Source organism: Homalodisca vitripennis, chromosome 1, assembly GCF_021130785.1.
Source record: "Homalodisca vitripennis isolate AUS2020 chromosome 1, UT_GWSS_2.1, whole genome shotgun sequence".
NCBI classification, from domain to species: domain Eukaryota; kingdom Metazoa; phylum Arthropoda; class Insecta; order Hemiptera; family Cicadellidae; genus Homalodisca; species Homalodisca vitripennis.
The window spans coordinates 13,045,495-13,064,088 of record NC_060207.1 but is presented as its reverse complement, the minus strand read 5'-3'; the positions used below and the strand labels follow the sequence as shown (position 1 = coordinate 13,064,088).

The 18,594-nt window shown below is 37.0% G+C and overlaps 1 protein-coding gene across 1 annotated transcript in view; it reads left to right on the top strand.

Moving 5' to 3' along the window:
* Positions 1-18,594, top strand: part of LOC124357395 (BTB/POZ domain-containing protein kctd15) — an 81,437-nt gene that overhangs the window by 43,266 nt on the left and 19,577 nt on the right. The window lies entirely within an intron of this gene.

Below are 18,594 nucleotides of genomic sequence, written 5' to 3'. Positions count from 1 at the left end.
TAGTTTTGACTTCTTAAATACATTTAATTTTAAAATTTCATCAAAAATGAAACTAAGCAGTCAGTATTTATTTGCGTGAGTAATAGCCGACTAGCTAACAAACTAACAAGGTTAGACTTGTATTCAAGTAACGACCAGATTAATTTGACGTAATTGCGGAGCGCGCGACCTATTTACTACTACACTCGGGAGCAGGAAAGAAGACCGCTGAGAACCGGCCAATAGTAGCACGGAGCGTCGTCGCTGTTGCCATATCGCCCGCGCCTGGTGACATCTCGTAATAGTTTTGGATTGAAGATCTCACTTATCTTCTTTAACAAAGCCTTAATTCGCCCCCACATTACAAATGCTGATACATCTTCCATTTCCTCCTTTTAAATCAAAGTATTTATAATTACTATGAAATAGGAACATATTTGAATATTTTTGAGTTGCCATTGTATTATTACATTGATTGTAAGTGTGACTGCTTTAATATTAATAATGTATGTTTCCTAAAAACGTTTTCACCCATATTTCACTCCTGACGCGTATTAATATTAGCCAATATAAAACATAAACTTACAATAGCCTACTACTAACCAAAATAACAAATCCTATGTAATGTCTGCGTATGTAAGTTCTTCTGTTGGTCTTGTTTATAAAAACAGTAAGGGAAAATCATAAATAATAGGAAGTGTGAATAATTATACAATATATGTTAAAATACAGTATAGGCTGTAAAACATCATTGGTATACAGCTGGTGTATTTTCGCGTCATGTTTGTATCGGAATAATATGAAATTGAGAATTGATAACAAATGTGAACATTTTATTTTAATGTTGTATACAACTCTAGTCTGTGTGTGTACAAATTTAATTTTTATCACATCCTTCATCATAACAATTACTGTCATTATTTATAATAATAAGTGAAGGTATTGCAAATTTTACAAATTCTCCATCAACAAAACGCATTTCTGAAGCTTCGGCAGGAAAACGAAGAATTTTAAGAAGAAGATCTAGGTTATTGTCGTCTTCTTCTGCACTGTCTCCATCTTACTGTGTTCCAGAAGGGATAATTCTGATACAGCCATTAAGAATATCATTATTCTCCAACTTCGTTGGGTATAAGAACACAATCCCAACAAACCCAACGCTCTGTTGGAGAATAATGATGTTTTTAATCGCTATATCAAAATGATTCCTTCTCGAACAAATTAAGACTTATATAAAGTACGTTTCAATGTTTGTTGATAACAAACTAAACATTTGTTTATAATGAATAAACACCTTTCAGAAATATCTATGATGCAACAAACATTACCTCGAAAACTGCACCTGACAACTGATGTAACAGCTTATTTGAGAAACATATACCGTGTCATCTGTTGGTTACAGGTTGACCAACTGTTTACTTATCAGGAAAATAATTCCCTGGCTGTATTAACATCTTTAATGCATGTGAAGATTTCTTTCTAATTTGGGAACAGCGGGTCTAATTGGACTGAAATGTATGAAAACTATAACTTTTCTTTTTTAATAATATAGGACTACATAAATTCGTATGTTAAATTTTACTTTCCCAGATGTACAGAATTAGTGATTATTATTGAATGAGTCAATCACAGCCTTGTGCTTTATATACAAAGTTAAAAAAGGATGCCATTAACCAGATCTCGATCTTGGACTTTTTGGAGCTTAAAGTAGGCTATAATCCATCAAATATACTCCACAAGTATACTTCTCCAAGTATGCTCCATCAATTATATTCCATTAAGTATACTCCACCAAGTACATTCAACCAAGTTTTAAAATTATAGCTGTGTTTATTCCGAATAATACTTTGTGGGAAAACGTAGGACGTATACGATCTACTGTTTAGATGATGATGCACGTTTATTAGTGGAAACTACGCTTTACAGAGCCACAATATCACATTCATCGCATGCCGCGTGAAGGACATACCTATCATTGAAACGATGTCGCCGAAATTAATGTTAGTGCTGTTTCATCTGCCAAACGAGGCTTTTAAGGTCAACGGCTCATTGTCGAGATATCCGGCCAGGGATTCCACACGAAAGTGGTCATCGCTCGTCAGTTATGCAAAGGCGATTGGTATTTCCGTTGGGTGGCGAGGTTCCAGGACACCATTTCGGGTCGACCCAGCGTTACCGTCACATTTACCCAACACAGCGTCCATTCTGAGAGTAACCGACACCGACACAGCGGGACATCATTAATCATCGCACTTGCCGTAATGGTCGCACACAAGGGCCGAGGCGAGATCCATTACACGAGTGGCCGGTGGAGATGATTGTACCCTCGCAGGACCTCGCAGACGCGGGCGGTGGTCCGTCACATGAGGGATGAGGTTCCGTCACGTCAGCAATGCAAATCCCGCGGACCGCGCGCGGCATGCCGGGAACGTCTCTAGAATCTGTCGCAATTAGCTGTCGAGAAACATGAATACCCTCGGTGTAGCCACTTTACCTTCAGTAAGGTCGCTCATTATGGATGTCAACGTTGCTGGAATATTTTATGGGCATTAAGATTGTTTGCTGGATGTAACCTGAAGAAGTTTTATTTAAAATGCGATATAACTAATTATCTCGCTTTTTATCCATTTGTTTATTTGTTTTTTAAAAGATCACAAGGTGGAATTTGCAGCATTCGTTGAAACTGTTTGGAACCTAACCTCAAACTGTGTGTGTTTGCGCTACAAATCAGATAGGAGAGTTGATTCTACAGACCGATTTATTACAGACTTGCAGACTACTTGTCCTATCCATAACCTAATGATCACACCAGTCCTATATATATTTTATATCCAAGCAAGTAGACATTGCTTGACTGAAATGCCGATGATGAATATCTAAGAAAAACTTCCTTTACTTTAAACATATATAGTAATTTTTATTTGTATAACTAAATAAAGTGATATGATCGAAGGCTTTTGAAACATAATTTAAGCCATTTATAGTCAGGCCCAAATAGAAACGGTTGAATACAAGGATATAAGTGTTTTATGAAAAATGGCCGGAGGGAAAGTTTTATTCATTTAAAAATATTTATTCCCTTTAGAAATTGTTTATTTTAAGACATACAATTTTCGTCAATATATAATATAATTCATTTAAAAATAAAATTTCCTTGAGACATGATCCTTCAAAAACATGCTGAAGCTACAACTCACGCGCACGCTGTAAAATATTCTTTTTTTACAAAACTTCTTCAACCGTTTCTATTTGAGGCTGATTACAAAATTGTTTACATTCCCTGTTTTAAATGTTCGTAGTCCTCCTGGAGTAAGAATCTAATTTGTCTACTATTCGTGTCTTCAGGGAATGTAGTTTTTAAGGATATGATAAAACAAATCCTAACCAAAATCCAACAGAGCTGCAGAGTAACGACCTTGTGTTAATAAGACAATAAGAGCAATATTAATATTAAAATATTTGACGGCCTTTTTCTTAGTCGTTAAATGATTGGAGATTTCTCATTTTAAATGTATGATGAATACTCGTCCACTTTTTTAGCTTTTCTTTAACGAGAATAATTTTTTAGTATTCATACAAGGCAATACAAAAATGTTTGAGATTATTTTTATAAATAACAAATGAAAATATTGAAAATACTAAAAGGCGTTTAGATGTGTATTATTCATCTCTTTAAAATGAGGGAAATGTTCCATAATTCTACGATTCTTATTTACGGGTTAAATCAAGTTGATCGCCAGTACAGCCGGTTCTTATCGTCTCAATTTCGCAGTTAATCAGCAGCCCTTCGTTTTAAAATACTATCTTATCGCAAATGGTAAGCCATAGAGATAAAAACTATATTTATCTTAACGCTGAACACTTAGTTTGGACCATTTTCTCTACAAACAACCAATACACGATACTCGCTGGAACCGTTTCTCCTGTTACACTTGAACACTTCCGTATCTTCAGTGATAATAACTTAATGAGAATTTCTTCGCGGCCCTTATCGAGATGATACATCCGTTAGTGTGGCACAGCTTTCGCTGGACGCAATTAATCCAAGAGTTGTTTATAGGGTTCACTTCCTTGACAAACCTAACCTGAGTCGGCTATCGGATCTCATTTCGCAACGCTATCAGATCGCCACGAGGAGCGCGCGAGAGAGGCGAGAGGGAGGTTTCAATATCGCGGGCCATCTGTTAGCCGGGCCGAGGAACCTGTTCGGGCGCCACAGATGACACAGAGCTGGGAATCTCCCACTCGGCAACTCCAAACAGGAATCGTAAGTAATACGACTAGATAGGACAGGCACTTAAACTATGGTGGTCCCACTCTGGATTGATTGTTAGTTTATCTGGCTATTATCATAGAATATCTCACTATTCCAGGCAACATCCGATCAAATTAATTGTGCTGTTCAATTAGCCCAGACACTTGGTACAATTATATGTACCTGTACAATGTTGTGAATACTGAGTTCATCTCCAGTTCACCTCCCTCTTAGTGCACCGTCTAGAATCTGACGCTTTCACAGTCTTGACTCTTAAAGTCATCTTCGTCTGAAGAGATCCAAAAAATAGTCACCGACGAAGAAGCTCAAAAAACTGTTATTCGTTTCAATATCAAAGACACTTAGACTACAAAACCAAGTAAAAAATAAACCTTACAAAGTAAAGACGAAGTAAAAGCTAACACAACTTGAGAACCAATAGCTCAAAAGGTGACTTCCGAACCATCACCAATGGCCGGGCAGGCGGACTGCTTGCAAGGACAGGATCGCTCAGCGGTCACCCGGCCAAGCGGCAGCCATGCTTTTCGAAATTACAGAACAGAGGTGATCACAGAACCTCAATATATTAAGTAATCTTAGCAGAGAGGAAATGTTGAAAACATCCTTAAACCGGTAAAATAAATAGCGTTTATTGATAATTTAAAAAAACCAGAGATGGCAAATTACAATCCTAGCTGTTATTATGAATATTTACAGGAATTTGCCATATATAAAATTATACAATCTCAATTTATTATCTAGCCAGAAGGATTTGCTAGAGATCACGGAGAAGATGGTTAATGTGTATTGAGTAAGAAAACGACGATAAAAAGTCTCCTCTAAAATCCATACACAGCAATTCCTGGGTTTAAAACGCTATCGTTTCCGTATTAAGAGATCGTACTTGTACAGAGCGAGTTATCTGACTGCAGTATACTGCAATGTTGAGTGCCTTCAGTAGCTAGCGAGTAATCACCGCGATAGGTAAGAAGTCGTAAACGTGCACATTCGAGCGTACAAAATACGACGTGAGCCGTAAACAGATCCGGCCGCCAGATACACCCCGCGCCGGACGCACAGAAACGGCATATCTGTCGGTGATCGTGGACATCAAATGCGGGAAATGCGCGGGACGGTAATCCGTAATGTCAAAATCAGTGATTCAAAAGGTTGCATTGCATAATCGGGTGTCGAGGGTCATGTCAATAAATCTGGAGGCTCTAATGGGCCCCAAATTGCACGGTACCATTTCGCCAGGACCTTACGATAGCGATCTGCCGGGCTGCGGGGGATTCCCAGCCCGCGTGAGAGCCCTTCTGGGGGTCACGAGGTCTGTTCTCACGCGCATCACTCCAGATCCCCTGACACCGGCGTCACAGACGGACGCGCGTGTCACACGGCACGCACGGCACGCTTACAACTCGTCCTCACCAACAATAACACATACTTGACATCTTGTTCCGTCCATCCATCGCTACCACTATCTTCACATCTTTGATGTAGCAAGTATTATTGCACGTAGGTGATGAATCTGCTACGGTTAGAAGTACATGTAACCCAACACAACCCAGTACAGTATGTGGACTCTGCAGTGCATGCAGTATTAACACAGTGTGACATTCTCACTCAGCAGTCCGGGGTGACAGCGGGGGTACTTTGGTATTATCCAGAGGCCACTCTGTCCCTATCTACTACTTGTTAAAGTAGGTTAGAGTAGGTTATCATAAATATGTTACTAGTAGTACCAAAGTTAATATAATATAAAGGTACCCTTTACGAGCGCTCACGTGATCTGAGTTTGAATTTGGGTACTTTATCGAGGGATGTATTTAATTTTCCTCCAGAAGTGCGTTGGACGATCTGGCACGTGATCTGAGTCCGGGAAAGTACCCATCGGAAATGCCTCTGGCCATCAGTGCGGGCTTTAGTGCCTCACTTCTGGCGAAAAAAAGAAAAACATCCCTCGAGATGGTACATTACCTAAATTCAAGCTCAGATACAGCGAGCGCTCGTAAATATAAAATTTATTTTTTTCTATTTTTAATACGTAAACCTACTTATACAGACAAATTGACCTTCGGATAATACCAAATACCAAAAAACAGAACAAGTTTGTAAGGGTGAATAATATTATTGGTTAGCAAATTATATTAAGTACATTTTGCAGCAGTTAAATTGCATCATTTTCTGCTATTGTCAAAATTAAGTTTGGACTGCCGTTTCGGGGCAGTTTCCATCTTCACACTCTGTATGGTGTTGGGACCGGGCTGGATTCTCACTGGGCATGTGTCTTTTCACCGGTGGAAGATTGGTTAACTTTTCGCGGTCTGTCTACGCACATAGATACTTGTGCTAGATGCCTCGACTACAGCATGTTTGATCTTGGTAAACTTGGGTCTATGATTGTCAAATAATTGAACCAACTTCAATACTTTTTGTCTCATCTTATAACTATTTTGTTGTTGTAATATTTGTTTGTATTGATGGATTAATTTGTTTAGACTAGTCGTCTGAAACAAATATCTACCTGCAAATTAACATTTTACAATGTTTATGGCACAGACACCTGTGTGTATTGTGATTTGTAAAATTGTAGGACACACGTTAAATTTGTGAATGTCGAGTTTAGCTCCAGTTCACCTTCCTCTTAGTGCAGCATCTGGACTTGACTTCTTAAATCTGGAGTCATGTTCTTGGAGTTCGTCTGAATAGACCCTAAAGCTCAAAATGGACTCTGTACATTGCTTAGGCATTAGAAATACCTAGACTAAAAAATTTAGTGTGATCTAGATTAATATGAATTCTGATTGTCACATCAGTTGTACAGTTGACTGCATTACGATGTTTTAGCACGCTGGAGCAACTGAGTTTTCTACACGTAACATAGCCATGGTGGGAAAGATTGAGAGCTTCCTCCTAGTGCAGCGTCTAGAATCTGACGCAGTCAAAGACTAATGGAATCTAGTCATGTTTGTCTGTAGAGATCTCGGCGACGAAGAAGCGAAATTTGAACTCTTTAAATCGTTTCCACATCATAGAACTCTTTCGTAAATTCACGTAGGTTTTAATGCACAGCTTGAATTTAAGCATTTTTAAATATTATAAATCTTCTAATACGCAGCATTTATTTAAATTACCAACGTATTTTTAATATTAACTCGATAAGATACCGACCTTTAAGTCTTGCCAGCCGGACCACTGAACTGCATCAGAACCTACAAATTCTCCGATTCTGCCCAGGGGAGACCTTATCCTGAAGAATTAAGCTGGGCCGCAGCAAAGACGCGAGCCTTGGAGGTGGTGAGAACATGATGTAACCGGCGGAATCACGACATTGATGATTTACTGATGGTGATGGGTTCGCTGCACATCAGCTATTCCATTCCTCCACGCAGCTTCCATTGTGGTTGCACATTGCTGAGAGAGAGGTCTTCTGCGTGATCTACATTTCCACATAGTGGGGATCCTCTATCAATCAGACCAGTTCATGTTACATCACAATCAAAGATACTGGATGGGGTTGAGATGTTAGGACATATGGAAATAACAATTGAATCGCTTATTACAGAAACAACCCAAGCAACATAATTATAAAAAGGAGTTTCCTTTAATTCTATTCTTTAAAGATAAATACACCGTGTAGTGCAGGTACAGCCTATGTTACACTTGTGCAATGCAGCTCAAAGTTTCTTAGAGTTAGAAGCTAAAACAGTAGTATGGTATAGCTGTTCCAAAGTATTTCCCCCAAAGTTTGACAAATTATGTCGTGACTTTCAAATGAATGGGTGTATTTCTAGAACCAACTGGTGCCACAACATCCAAAGTTCCTAAAAAGACTGATGACGTAGCCGATGTGAAAGGATCAGCTTTTGTAGGGCTATGTCCTGGTCAGGGATTTCCTGCACTACAAGTAACGGAAGACTAAAGATTAGTCGTAGCTAGCATTGCTTTTAGTACAGTGCAATTTGTTATGTTTTCTGTATCGTTTGAAGACAACAATCATATGTCAGTACACATTTTGTATAGTCCTACACAGACAGAATACATATGTGCAATGTTAATTGACAGCTGTCTCATGTTTTTGTTTATTTTTAAAAAAAAACAAGCGCCGTCGCTTAGATCTAGTTTCTGCGGTAAATCTAATTTCTTTGGTAATAGTGGTTGGTGGCCCTGAGAAGAATGATTAACTGGCATTTTGGTAGTTGTTGAGGTTTTAGTAAATTGTCAAGTGGACGTTCTATTGTGTATCTTCTAACTGCATACAATACTCGATGGCCTAAAGGTTGGGACACACATAACCGCACCGTGCCCGACACGTGAGTCGGCCGATTGTCGGTGCGGGCCCGGCTCGGTTACCGTGAGGGCCACACATGTCCGTATGCAGTCCGAGCGCAACAATCTCACTGTTTGTACTAGAGCATGTTTCTTTTGAATTCAAAGTGACAGATACTTAAAAAATATTTGGAAGATTAAGTATTGCTTGAGAAAATTGTTAATTTCATTGTTGTTATGTTTATTAATAGCTGTGGTGAATGATACATTGCAATGCTACAGTAAAGCTTTGTACAATCAGCTAGTGTGTAAAGTTTGTAAATAATATCATTATCTTGGTTATATGTTTAATGTATAATGTATAATTCTTGTTCATTGTGTTTCATTGCAGTGAATTTCTGTCAAATACACTATAAACAGTGTATTTGGTGTTTTTTGTATTAAACCCAAGAGCTATAGTGTGTTGCCAGAGAGTTTGCCATGTTGCAAGCCCGTTTATAATAATTTGTAAAACATAGTAAATATTTGTAAAATATATACTGGAGAACATACAAAAAACAAATTTTAACAAAATTATTTCTTTTATAGCTCCGAGGACAAATAATTTATTGCCAGAATTAGTCAAAAATAGTAGAAACATAAATATATTTTCTAAAAAAATTAGAGTATGGTTGATTGGTCAAAATGATATTGAGTATATGTTTAAGATAATAAATTAGTGTATGATTAGTCTTGTCTGCTAAGTTATAATAATATTTAAAGTTAGAACATTATAAAATAATTATTTATAATATAATATTTAATGCTACATGTGTAAAGCCTAATATTTGAATTGTAAATCATGCATAAATGCTTTTTTGTTTAATACAGCACAATAGTTATACTAAATTTAAACCTTAAAAACGTAATAGTACATTATTTACTACATAAGTTACAATAAACTAATTTTTATCATTTCATTCTTGCTCGATTTTTACCCCTTTTTGTATATAGTATCCCCAACACAGGAACAGCCTCTTATGGGTACCTAAATTTCCCTTATTTTGTAAATCTATTGGCCTAATTATTAGGTTTAAGAAAAGAAAAGAAAATCTAAAAGGATGTAACCTACTTTTTATATTTTATTACTCTAAGTACATAAATTAGAAATAAAGTAAGTAGAAAACATTTTTTTATTTGTTATTTACTGCTATTGTAAATACGTTATGTCATAGTCTTATTTATTACTAAGCACTGGCAATAATATTTATTTGTAATATTCAGTTTGTTATTATATGGGGAAATAAATGATTTAGTATTATTATTATTTATTTTAACATGGGTTTTTCTTGTTTGAAAATCTTATTGTAAAAAACATTTTATATTTACTTTATTGAAGTGAAAAGAATAATAAATAAAAAATGTCATAGAGACATTCTAAATATGACTCTTACAAAATACCGGAATAAATTTATCAAGTAACTTCAAAACATCAAAGAAAAATAGATTTTTGCTCAAATAATTACATGCTTGTTATTTTTTAATTAATGAAAAATGTTTATAGACTTTTTTAATAGTTCGAATTTAGTTGTTTAAAAATCACTTAATGTACAACATGGTTTTCAAATTTGTTTGTAATAAGAAAATATGCACAATAAGAAAATATGACTAGTTTACTCTAATGTAAGAAAATGTAATAGCCTACTTTTATCAATAAATATGATTTTTGTACGCGAACACAGGATGTAGAGTTAGTAGGCTATACTAAATAATTCAATAAAATAGAACGTGTAGACTACGTAAATAGTTTTAAAAAGAAGAACGCAACAGTAAACAACATATGATGCCGCTCGTAGACCGCACCGTGCCCGTCAAAATTCAAACTCCACATATCGGTGACGGTGCGGGCACGGTGCGGCCCACGACGGTCTGGTGTCGGTGCGGACAAGTATGGACTTGCAGGTTGAAAACTGCGCTGCAATTCTTTCACCGTATGATGGCCAGCATACGGCCGACTGACGTGTCGGGCGCGGTGCGGTTATGCGTGTCCCAACCTTTAATCGTGTAACATCTCACACCCAAGGCAGGAAAGTCATTCAAGGTCATCAGTTACTAGCAGTTTTTATATTCTAAAGATGCTTCAGGAATAGTTGTAGCAAAGAAGTTCATTTTACGTTGCAATAATAAGAATTTACTTTACAGTGTGTACTATTTTTCTTGTACTGAAAATATATATTAAAGAGCAACTGTGGTTTGACTTGAAGGTTGACATTTGAAAATATTTCTTCTTAAAGAACATTTTAATACAGAGCTAACTTCTGACATGGGCGTATATAAGGGGGGTGACTCAAGAGGCACAAGCTCTGAAAGCTCAAAAATTCCCTAGGTAACGTTCCAGAACCCGTATTTTTGTAGAGTATTTTATACCTACTAAACCACCAAAAAGTATGCCAGTGCCCCCTTCCCCACCCCCCAAATATTTTTGTATATACGCCACTGACTTCTAACGTTTAAAAAAGAAACTTAAAACAACTTCCGTAGATTTAGTGTTGCTAGGAGCTTGTGTGAGATTTAGCAGGAAATCGTGTCCGTTTAATATTCACAATTAGAAGTAAAATACATAGTAATATCTGAACGTTTAGTTTCAAAATCCCTTTGTTTCCCTTCTGGGGCTCCTATTTAATTAATACTGTATTAATATACGTTCTCGTTAATACTGTAGTAATATACGTTCTCTGGTGACACATAGTGAATGTGAAGTTAAGGCTTGTGGTCAGTGAATCCATACTAGCCAAGGGATTATGAGGTTAGTAGGTACTAGGCCAGTAGGGAGTAAAGCCCAGATTTCGTCCTGAAAGATGTTTTACTCCCGAGGCGAAACCAAAGGAGACAATAATTATTTTCGTGGTGTGACAACTAAATCTGCTTACTCAATAGGTATGCACGATAATTTAAAACGTCTATTAATTCGGAGGGCAAAACGATTGTGTGGATAATATTTACATCATTGTGTAGCTTTTTATCAGTGTACGAGTATGTTAAAATTAGAATTATAAGCTTGCTATTTTGTTATCATTTGAAAGCTCTTGTCATGAAGTATGAAAAACCTTTTTTTTATTTTGGTTCGCACCAAAGAAGTAGCAATAAGCAATAATAACAAACAAAAACAGAATTTTTATACATTTATACCGTCGTTTCACACAAATACAAATTGAGCTTCATCCATGGAGTCCTCTCTCTTTGTTTTTAGGACATCCTGTATTTATACAGAGTTGAAGTTAATCTAAACAAATTCTTCAGGGTCGATTAGGTAAGGAATGTGTTTAATTAAACCTCCGCAGTTAGCCGTTTCACAGCTAGACACCAGACTGGAGTTCTGAAACACCCTGTACATGTCACCGCGAGGTCAGGTGTGCACGGAATATGTAATGTGCGGTGCGAAGTAACACGTGTCCTGGCCATGAACACGGTGTAAGCGACACATCCATTACGGTCATTGTCGGTTATCGCGCTCTCCTACTTAGTTAGCTGCCGCTCTGCACGCCGCTAGCCGCTAGCCGCTAGTCGCCGCTGCAGATAGCCGGACACCGCTGGGCCGAGTGCTTTGCCGTGTACTCATCTGTCATCGTTCTGGAAAGTCTCTCCAAGAATAACAATGTGGACTATGTCAGGCCGTATCCACTTGGACAAATAAAACAAACGACAGTTAATGCGCTATATCTTTTTGTCGAACCATACTATGACGTGAATGTTGAGTGTAACGTCAGTTCACCTTACTGCTAGTGCAGCGTTTTAAATCTGGCGCTGTCACAGACTTTCCTCCTGGAATCTGGAGTCATGTAAGTGACGAAGAAGCTCAAAACGGACTAAGCACAGTTTTGACATCTGAGACCTCTGGACCACAAAATATAGTGTGATCTAGGTGAATTTACATTGCCTCACTAGGTACACAATTGAATGCACTACAATGTTTCTGACACGGTGGAGCAACAGAGCTATCTGCACGTAATGGAGCTATTGGTAGGAGGGGTTGATTCAATGTGAATGTAGAATTTAGCTCCAGTTCACCTTCCTCTTAGTGCAGCGTCTGAAATCTGATACTGTTACAGTCTTGACTCCTGGAATCTGGAGTCATGAAAATTACGAAGAAAACTCAGTAGGGATAATTTTTTCACAGGCTGGTTTATACCTTCCAGTTGAAGCTACCATTGGGCACATCAAAAACCGATGTGTCATTTAAATCTGTGCAACCTTATGGATGTCCAAGAGCTGCGCAGTTAGAGATTCTGGGGTGCAAGGGTAATTTTATAGGTCTAGTCCACTGCGGGAGATGACTGTTGGATTTGGTGGGGTTCGTTCCCGTCATGACTATCAGAGGTTCTTCCTAGCCTGAACAAGGGTAATCTAGCTGAATTTTCATTGCCTCACTAGGTACACAATTGAATGCACTACTATGTTTCTGACATGATCCTAAAACACGGTGGCGCAACCGAGTTTTCTATGCATAACATATCTAGAACGTTATGCATACTATGACGTTTCAACATAACATCTATTACATACTACATAAAGAACTTTGTTAATACTGAACTTAGCAGTTGATGTCAGTGGGATGTCGCCCGTTTTTCTGAGCAAACGCATTGTTGAAGTGTGTTGCCTTTATGACTTTGTGATGTTTTGTCTAGCAGTAAATTGTAATGTAAGTCTTTTTCTTGCGCATCCACGACTCAACTGTTTGAGTTGTGACGTTTATTGCCTTACGTTAAGTTATACGCTATTATGCTGTAATGAGTAGTATAGTATAGTGTTAATAGCTGAGTTACTATTACAGTAAATAACCACTTACTTCAAATTAGCTACTAATTACTTATACAAGCATATATTAATAAAACACTATTGTAAGAAATGGGGGAGACAACACACCTCGTGCACATACTTTAGATCAACTACTTTCAGAAAGTTTTATAGACTACTAAAAATTAATATCCCAATGGAGGCCAGATTCCGTTATATGCCCCCAACGCTTAAACTTGTTCAATGAACTTAGAACGTTATAAAACGATGTAGTTGAGTAACAGAACTAACATTCCATCAATCAACAAGCATTTCCAGGTATTGCGATCGGTATTGTTGTCGCTGTTATCTTATCTTTCTCGAGAATCCCGATTACGGCAGGTCGCGCGGCATCACATGATTATTTAAGTTTTTTGCACCGTACATAATTGCCTTTCCATTACAATTCAATTTATATTTCTGATTAGCCCCTCTAGAATTTGATATTTTACTGATAGGTACTATCTCGAGGGATGTTTTTCTTTAGTTGACATCAGCGCGGGGCAGCACCGGAGGCACTCGCATTTTGGGTGGCGGAGTGTGGTCAAGAATAAAAACAAGTTTTGTGTGTTTTTTCAATAAAGAGTTTAGTTTTTGTTTGGTAATGTTTGTTTTTGTTGAATTTTTGTGTTTGGAGAAATATAGGGTTGTGGTCGACATAATACGTAAGTACCCTTTTTTCTTAGCTGGTAATCAATTGTAATTCATTATAATCATCCGTAAATGAAAAATTAGCGTTGGGGGCATAATGTTAGTTCTGTTACTCAACTACATCGTTTTATAACGTTCTAAGTTCATTGAAAAAAGTTTAAGCGTTGGGGGCATATAACGGAATCTGACCTCCAATGGATGTTAAAGAATTGTTACACAGAGAACGGACGTTGTTATTATTTTAGTAAACTAAAATAATCGTTACAAATATTTATTTATTAAAATTAACCTGCTATTTAACTTTCAAGATGTATATACCTCTCTATCTAATTAAGTACTGTACCACTACCAACTATCTTCGGGTCCAGGAAGCCGATGTCATCACTCTAAGTAGAGAATATGTGACAAATCGAGTAATGCTGACGCCGAACGTATTTGTACCCATTAAATACCGACTGGTTCTTGCATTACTTTCTTACATATTCAACTTGTTTTTGTAAGAAATATGCAAATCAATGTATATCAGGCAGATCTGCATGAAATGTTATATATTGTTTCCACTTTTTGAGTTTGTTCCAAGTTTGAGAAATGAATGAAATTTGTCGGATCAGTATTATGGATACTTAATGTGCTTCGCCTTTCTCACTTCACGTCTCTATATAAATAAGTACTGAAACAGTTCGCATATTTGATTGTCAGCAGTTTCAAAACTTGAATTGTTAAACAGCGTGCTTTGATTTCCATTTTTAGGCCCACATCAATTTGCCATCATGTGTAAAAGCATCTCTAGAAGGAACGGCCATTGTATGCAATTTACTTATCTGTTCAATAGACGTTTTCTCGTTGTTGGCAATAGTTTATTTCAATAAAATCAGGATTTCAGATTATGAGGCCTCCTTAGATATATTTGTTTGCTATTATTTTAGCTTAGCCATTGACTTTAATGTCATGTTTGTTCAACCATTGTGTCGAATACCGGTCATTTACAAATGGTCATGGGACTTCTTAATTGTCGTATTTTCAATTTCACTATTCGTATATTATATATTGTATTGCTTTATGTACATAACTACCAGTAACTGTGAATTTCTAACGGTTGTTCGAACACCGAAAACTTGAAAGAAACTAACGGTTGGTCATTACTGTTACCATTATATTCAATATTACCACTACGAGTTACCGTTTACCAGTGGTTGCACCGGTACCGGTACCCGGTACAGCATACGTGTGAGCGTGGGAATTATTGTCGTGACGGTTCTCTCCTCTCTCTGTCTCTGTCTCTCTCTTCTCTCGGTGCTGCTTGCACTAATGTATTAACCATAAACACACCACGGGACACGACCGCGTCAACCAAATAGTGCACTAATGATCTCACCTCTTCCTTCTGATCCTATGTCGTCTAATAAACAGCTCTCGATTTTGCTTGAGCGCACTGGATCAATATGAAACGCACTACTAAAAACCACTGGATCCATACTAATTGCACTACTTAATAACACTGGATATGTATTAAACTCACTATTTAAGATCACTGGATCGATATGAAACGCACTACATAAAGAACACTAGATCCATATAAAACGCACTACTTAAGAACACTGGATCGATATGAAACGCACTAATTAAGAACACTGGATCCATATTAAACGCACAACTTAAGACTACTAGATCCATATTAAACTCACTACTTAAGAACACCGGATCCATATTGAACCGACTACTTAAGACTACTGGATCCATATTAAACTCACTACTTAAGACTACTGGATCCATATTAAACTCACTACTTAAGACCACTGGATCCATATGAAACACACTACTTAAGAACACTGAATCCATATTAAACGCACTACTTAAGACCACCAGATCCATATTAAACGCACTACTTTTAAAAACTGTATTCTTATTAAACTCACTACTTAAGACCACTGAATCCATATGAAACGTACTACTTAAAACCTCTGGATTCATAGGAAACGTACTACTTAAGACAACTAGATACATATGAAACTCACTACTTTAATATATATCCAGTGGTACGCACTACTTAAGACGTATTATTTGGGTATTATTTACACGAAAGTAATAGATGAAACGCCAGTAATAAGGTACGCCAAACGTAGCCTAGTGGCCCGGAAAAGGCTTCGCTAATGTATTATGCAAAATCTCAAATCTATAACCCATTCTTAAGATATTCTGTGGAATAAGATTTTGTGTGAAATTTTGAATCTACACCTTAATTCATTCTCGAGATATTCCGCCAAATCGCCAAATCAAGGGTTATGCATATTATCAAAGTTGGTGTACAGAATTGAAGATTAATTGAAATTTCCAGTCTACGGCTTAACTGGTTCTCGAGTATCTGCTATATGATCAGATTGCAGATCAGATGTTATTAATCCTGTTATAGATGATGCGTTATTATTCCACACTTCTCAGTTGCTTTTACGTTTTGTAAATGAATTTTGTTGGAGTGTGCTTTCAGATCAGATTGATTTCTTATACAGGGTGTTCATTTGAAAACTTCAAACTCGTATTAAAAGACTTATAGCCCAAGTATCAAAATTCTGTAAACGGAAGTGTATAGTATACTAATTGGGGGAACAAAAAACATTTTCAAAATGGGGGTACTCACCCCCATGCCCCCGCGTATTCAAAACCAAAATTTTGAAATGGCAACTAATACCTTGTGACACCTCAATATGAAGCTCATAAAAAATGCTGTATTTTGGTAAAAAAAGAAATTTAAATCGGCCAAGCCGGACTATACACACCCGTTTACAGAATTTTGATATTTGGGCTGTAAGTCTTTTAATACGAGTTTGAAGTTTTCAAATGAACACCCTCTATGTTCTAAGACAATATTCCAGTTTGCTGTTGCATTTTTGTTTTGACATTTCGACATCATCTCATGCTTTACGGAAATATTAAGGTAAATTAGTTCACAGTTACAAAAATACACTTAAAAACTATATAAAATAGCGGTAATGAGGCGAGTTTAGCGGCCGGCCGGCTAAAACTAACAATATTTGAGTGGCGGCAAGCGGATTGCGGGATGGGCCTGGCGTGTTCTCATAATTACCCAAATATTGTTGGAGCGAGGATGTAAATAAAGCGTCCAAACAGCGAATGTCTGCCGCACGTCACGTGTGTGTAGTGGAGTGCACGAGTATACAGATGTGTGATGTGTTTGGTCGGTACTATCTCTGTGTGACACCTACGTTCGGTTCGGAACCCACTCATAACCATACCTCCTATAATGTCCGATTTAAATTCAAATTCAAAGTATCCTTTATTTACAGTTTCATCAAGGAATTGCAATGGCGTCATATGAAAATATAAAGCTAGATACAATAGTTTGTCTGAACTTAAGAGATAGCTATTATATCAAATGATGAAAAACTAGTATTATACAGAAGTATTTTTTATAGGAAAATTGGTAAAAATGTTATTTAGAATAAAAACATGTGAAATTGTTATTATGTAAAAAGTATTAAATAAAAATATTATAAAATTATTAAAGTTGTTGATGTAGTTCAAGTTCGAGGAATTCCTTCAAGGAGTAAGCTGGTCTGTCTATCACCCACTTATGTAGTTGTGTTTTCAGTTGCTTTTCCTTCAGTGACTTCAGTAATTGTGGTAGGTCATTGTGGAGTTTGCGGCCGATGTAGGATGGTTTTCCAGCGTACTGACTGGGTAGTGTGGTGTGCTGGCAGAATGAAGTCGCTTCCTCGTCTGTAGTGTGGTGTGCTGGCAGAATGAAGTCGCTTCCTCGTCTGTAGTGTGGTGTGCTGGCAGAATGAATTCGCTTCCTCGTCTGGTGCTGTAGGTGTGGGTACTTGTAACGTTTGGTATATCTGTCTCGTTCACCATCAGATTACTGTTTTAATGTAGAGGTTTACGGTACGGCAGCCAACCGGTTAAACGATACTTTGACATTATTCCTGTAACAGTGACCATACACTTCGTTTTCATTTATTCATTATCAACGGGTAAAGATACAATGAAATCTTGGGATTCTAGTTACAGATATTAATTCAACATTCTCCCCTGAAATGATTATTTTTTAATGGAACTTTGGGAAAACAGCAAGGAACCTAATTATGTTTACTCAAATCTAGGTACAAATTCCCCTATAAATACAGTGAGTGATACGGCTGCACAACGCTCTGCCCGATCATGTTGATATAATGTCGCCGACCTTGACCTCATTCACCGCAACAATCTGACACTGCTTTGAAAGAATTCAACAATTAAACAGCTAGAAAGCTGTTTAAATGTAATCAAACGATTGGGTTCAATTGTAAGGAATTTAAAATATATAATAAAATATGTACGGTATTGTTAACGTTAGTGTTTCTATTATTTTACTGAATGTCATGGTGTAATTTACTATTATTGATCATTTATTTGTACTATAATAGGGTCTACTTATTTGTTATTTTTTGTTAAATGTAGGAAGGCATGAAGAGCATGGACTGCGATTTCAAAGTATATTTTTAAAGTGATTTTCCTTTGTAAATTGCTAGTAATAAGATATAAATGAATAATATATTAAAATGTTACAATGTAATTTGAGTTTGCAATCTGTATTGTAACATAAAAAAAAAAAAATAAAATTGTAC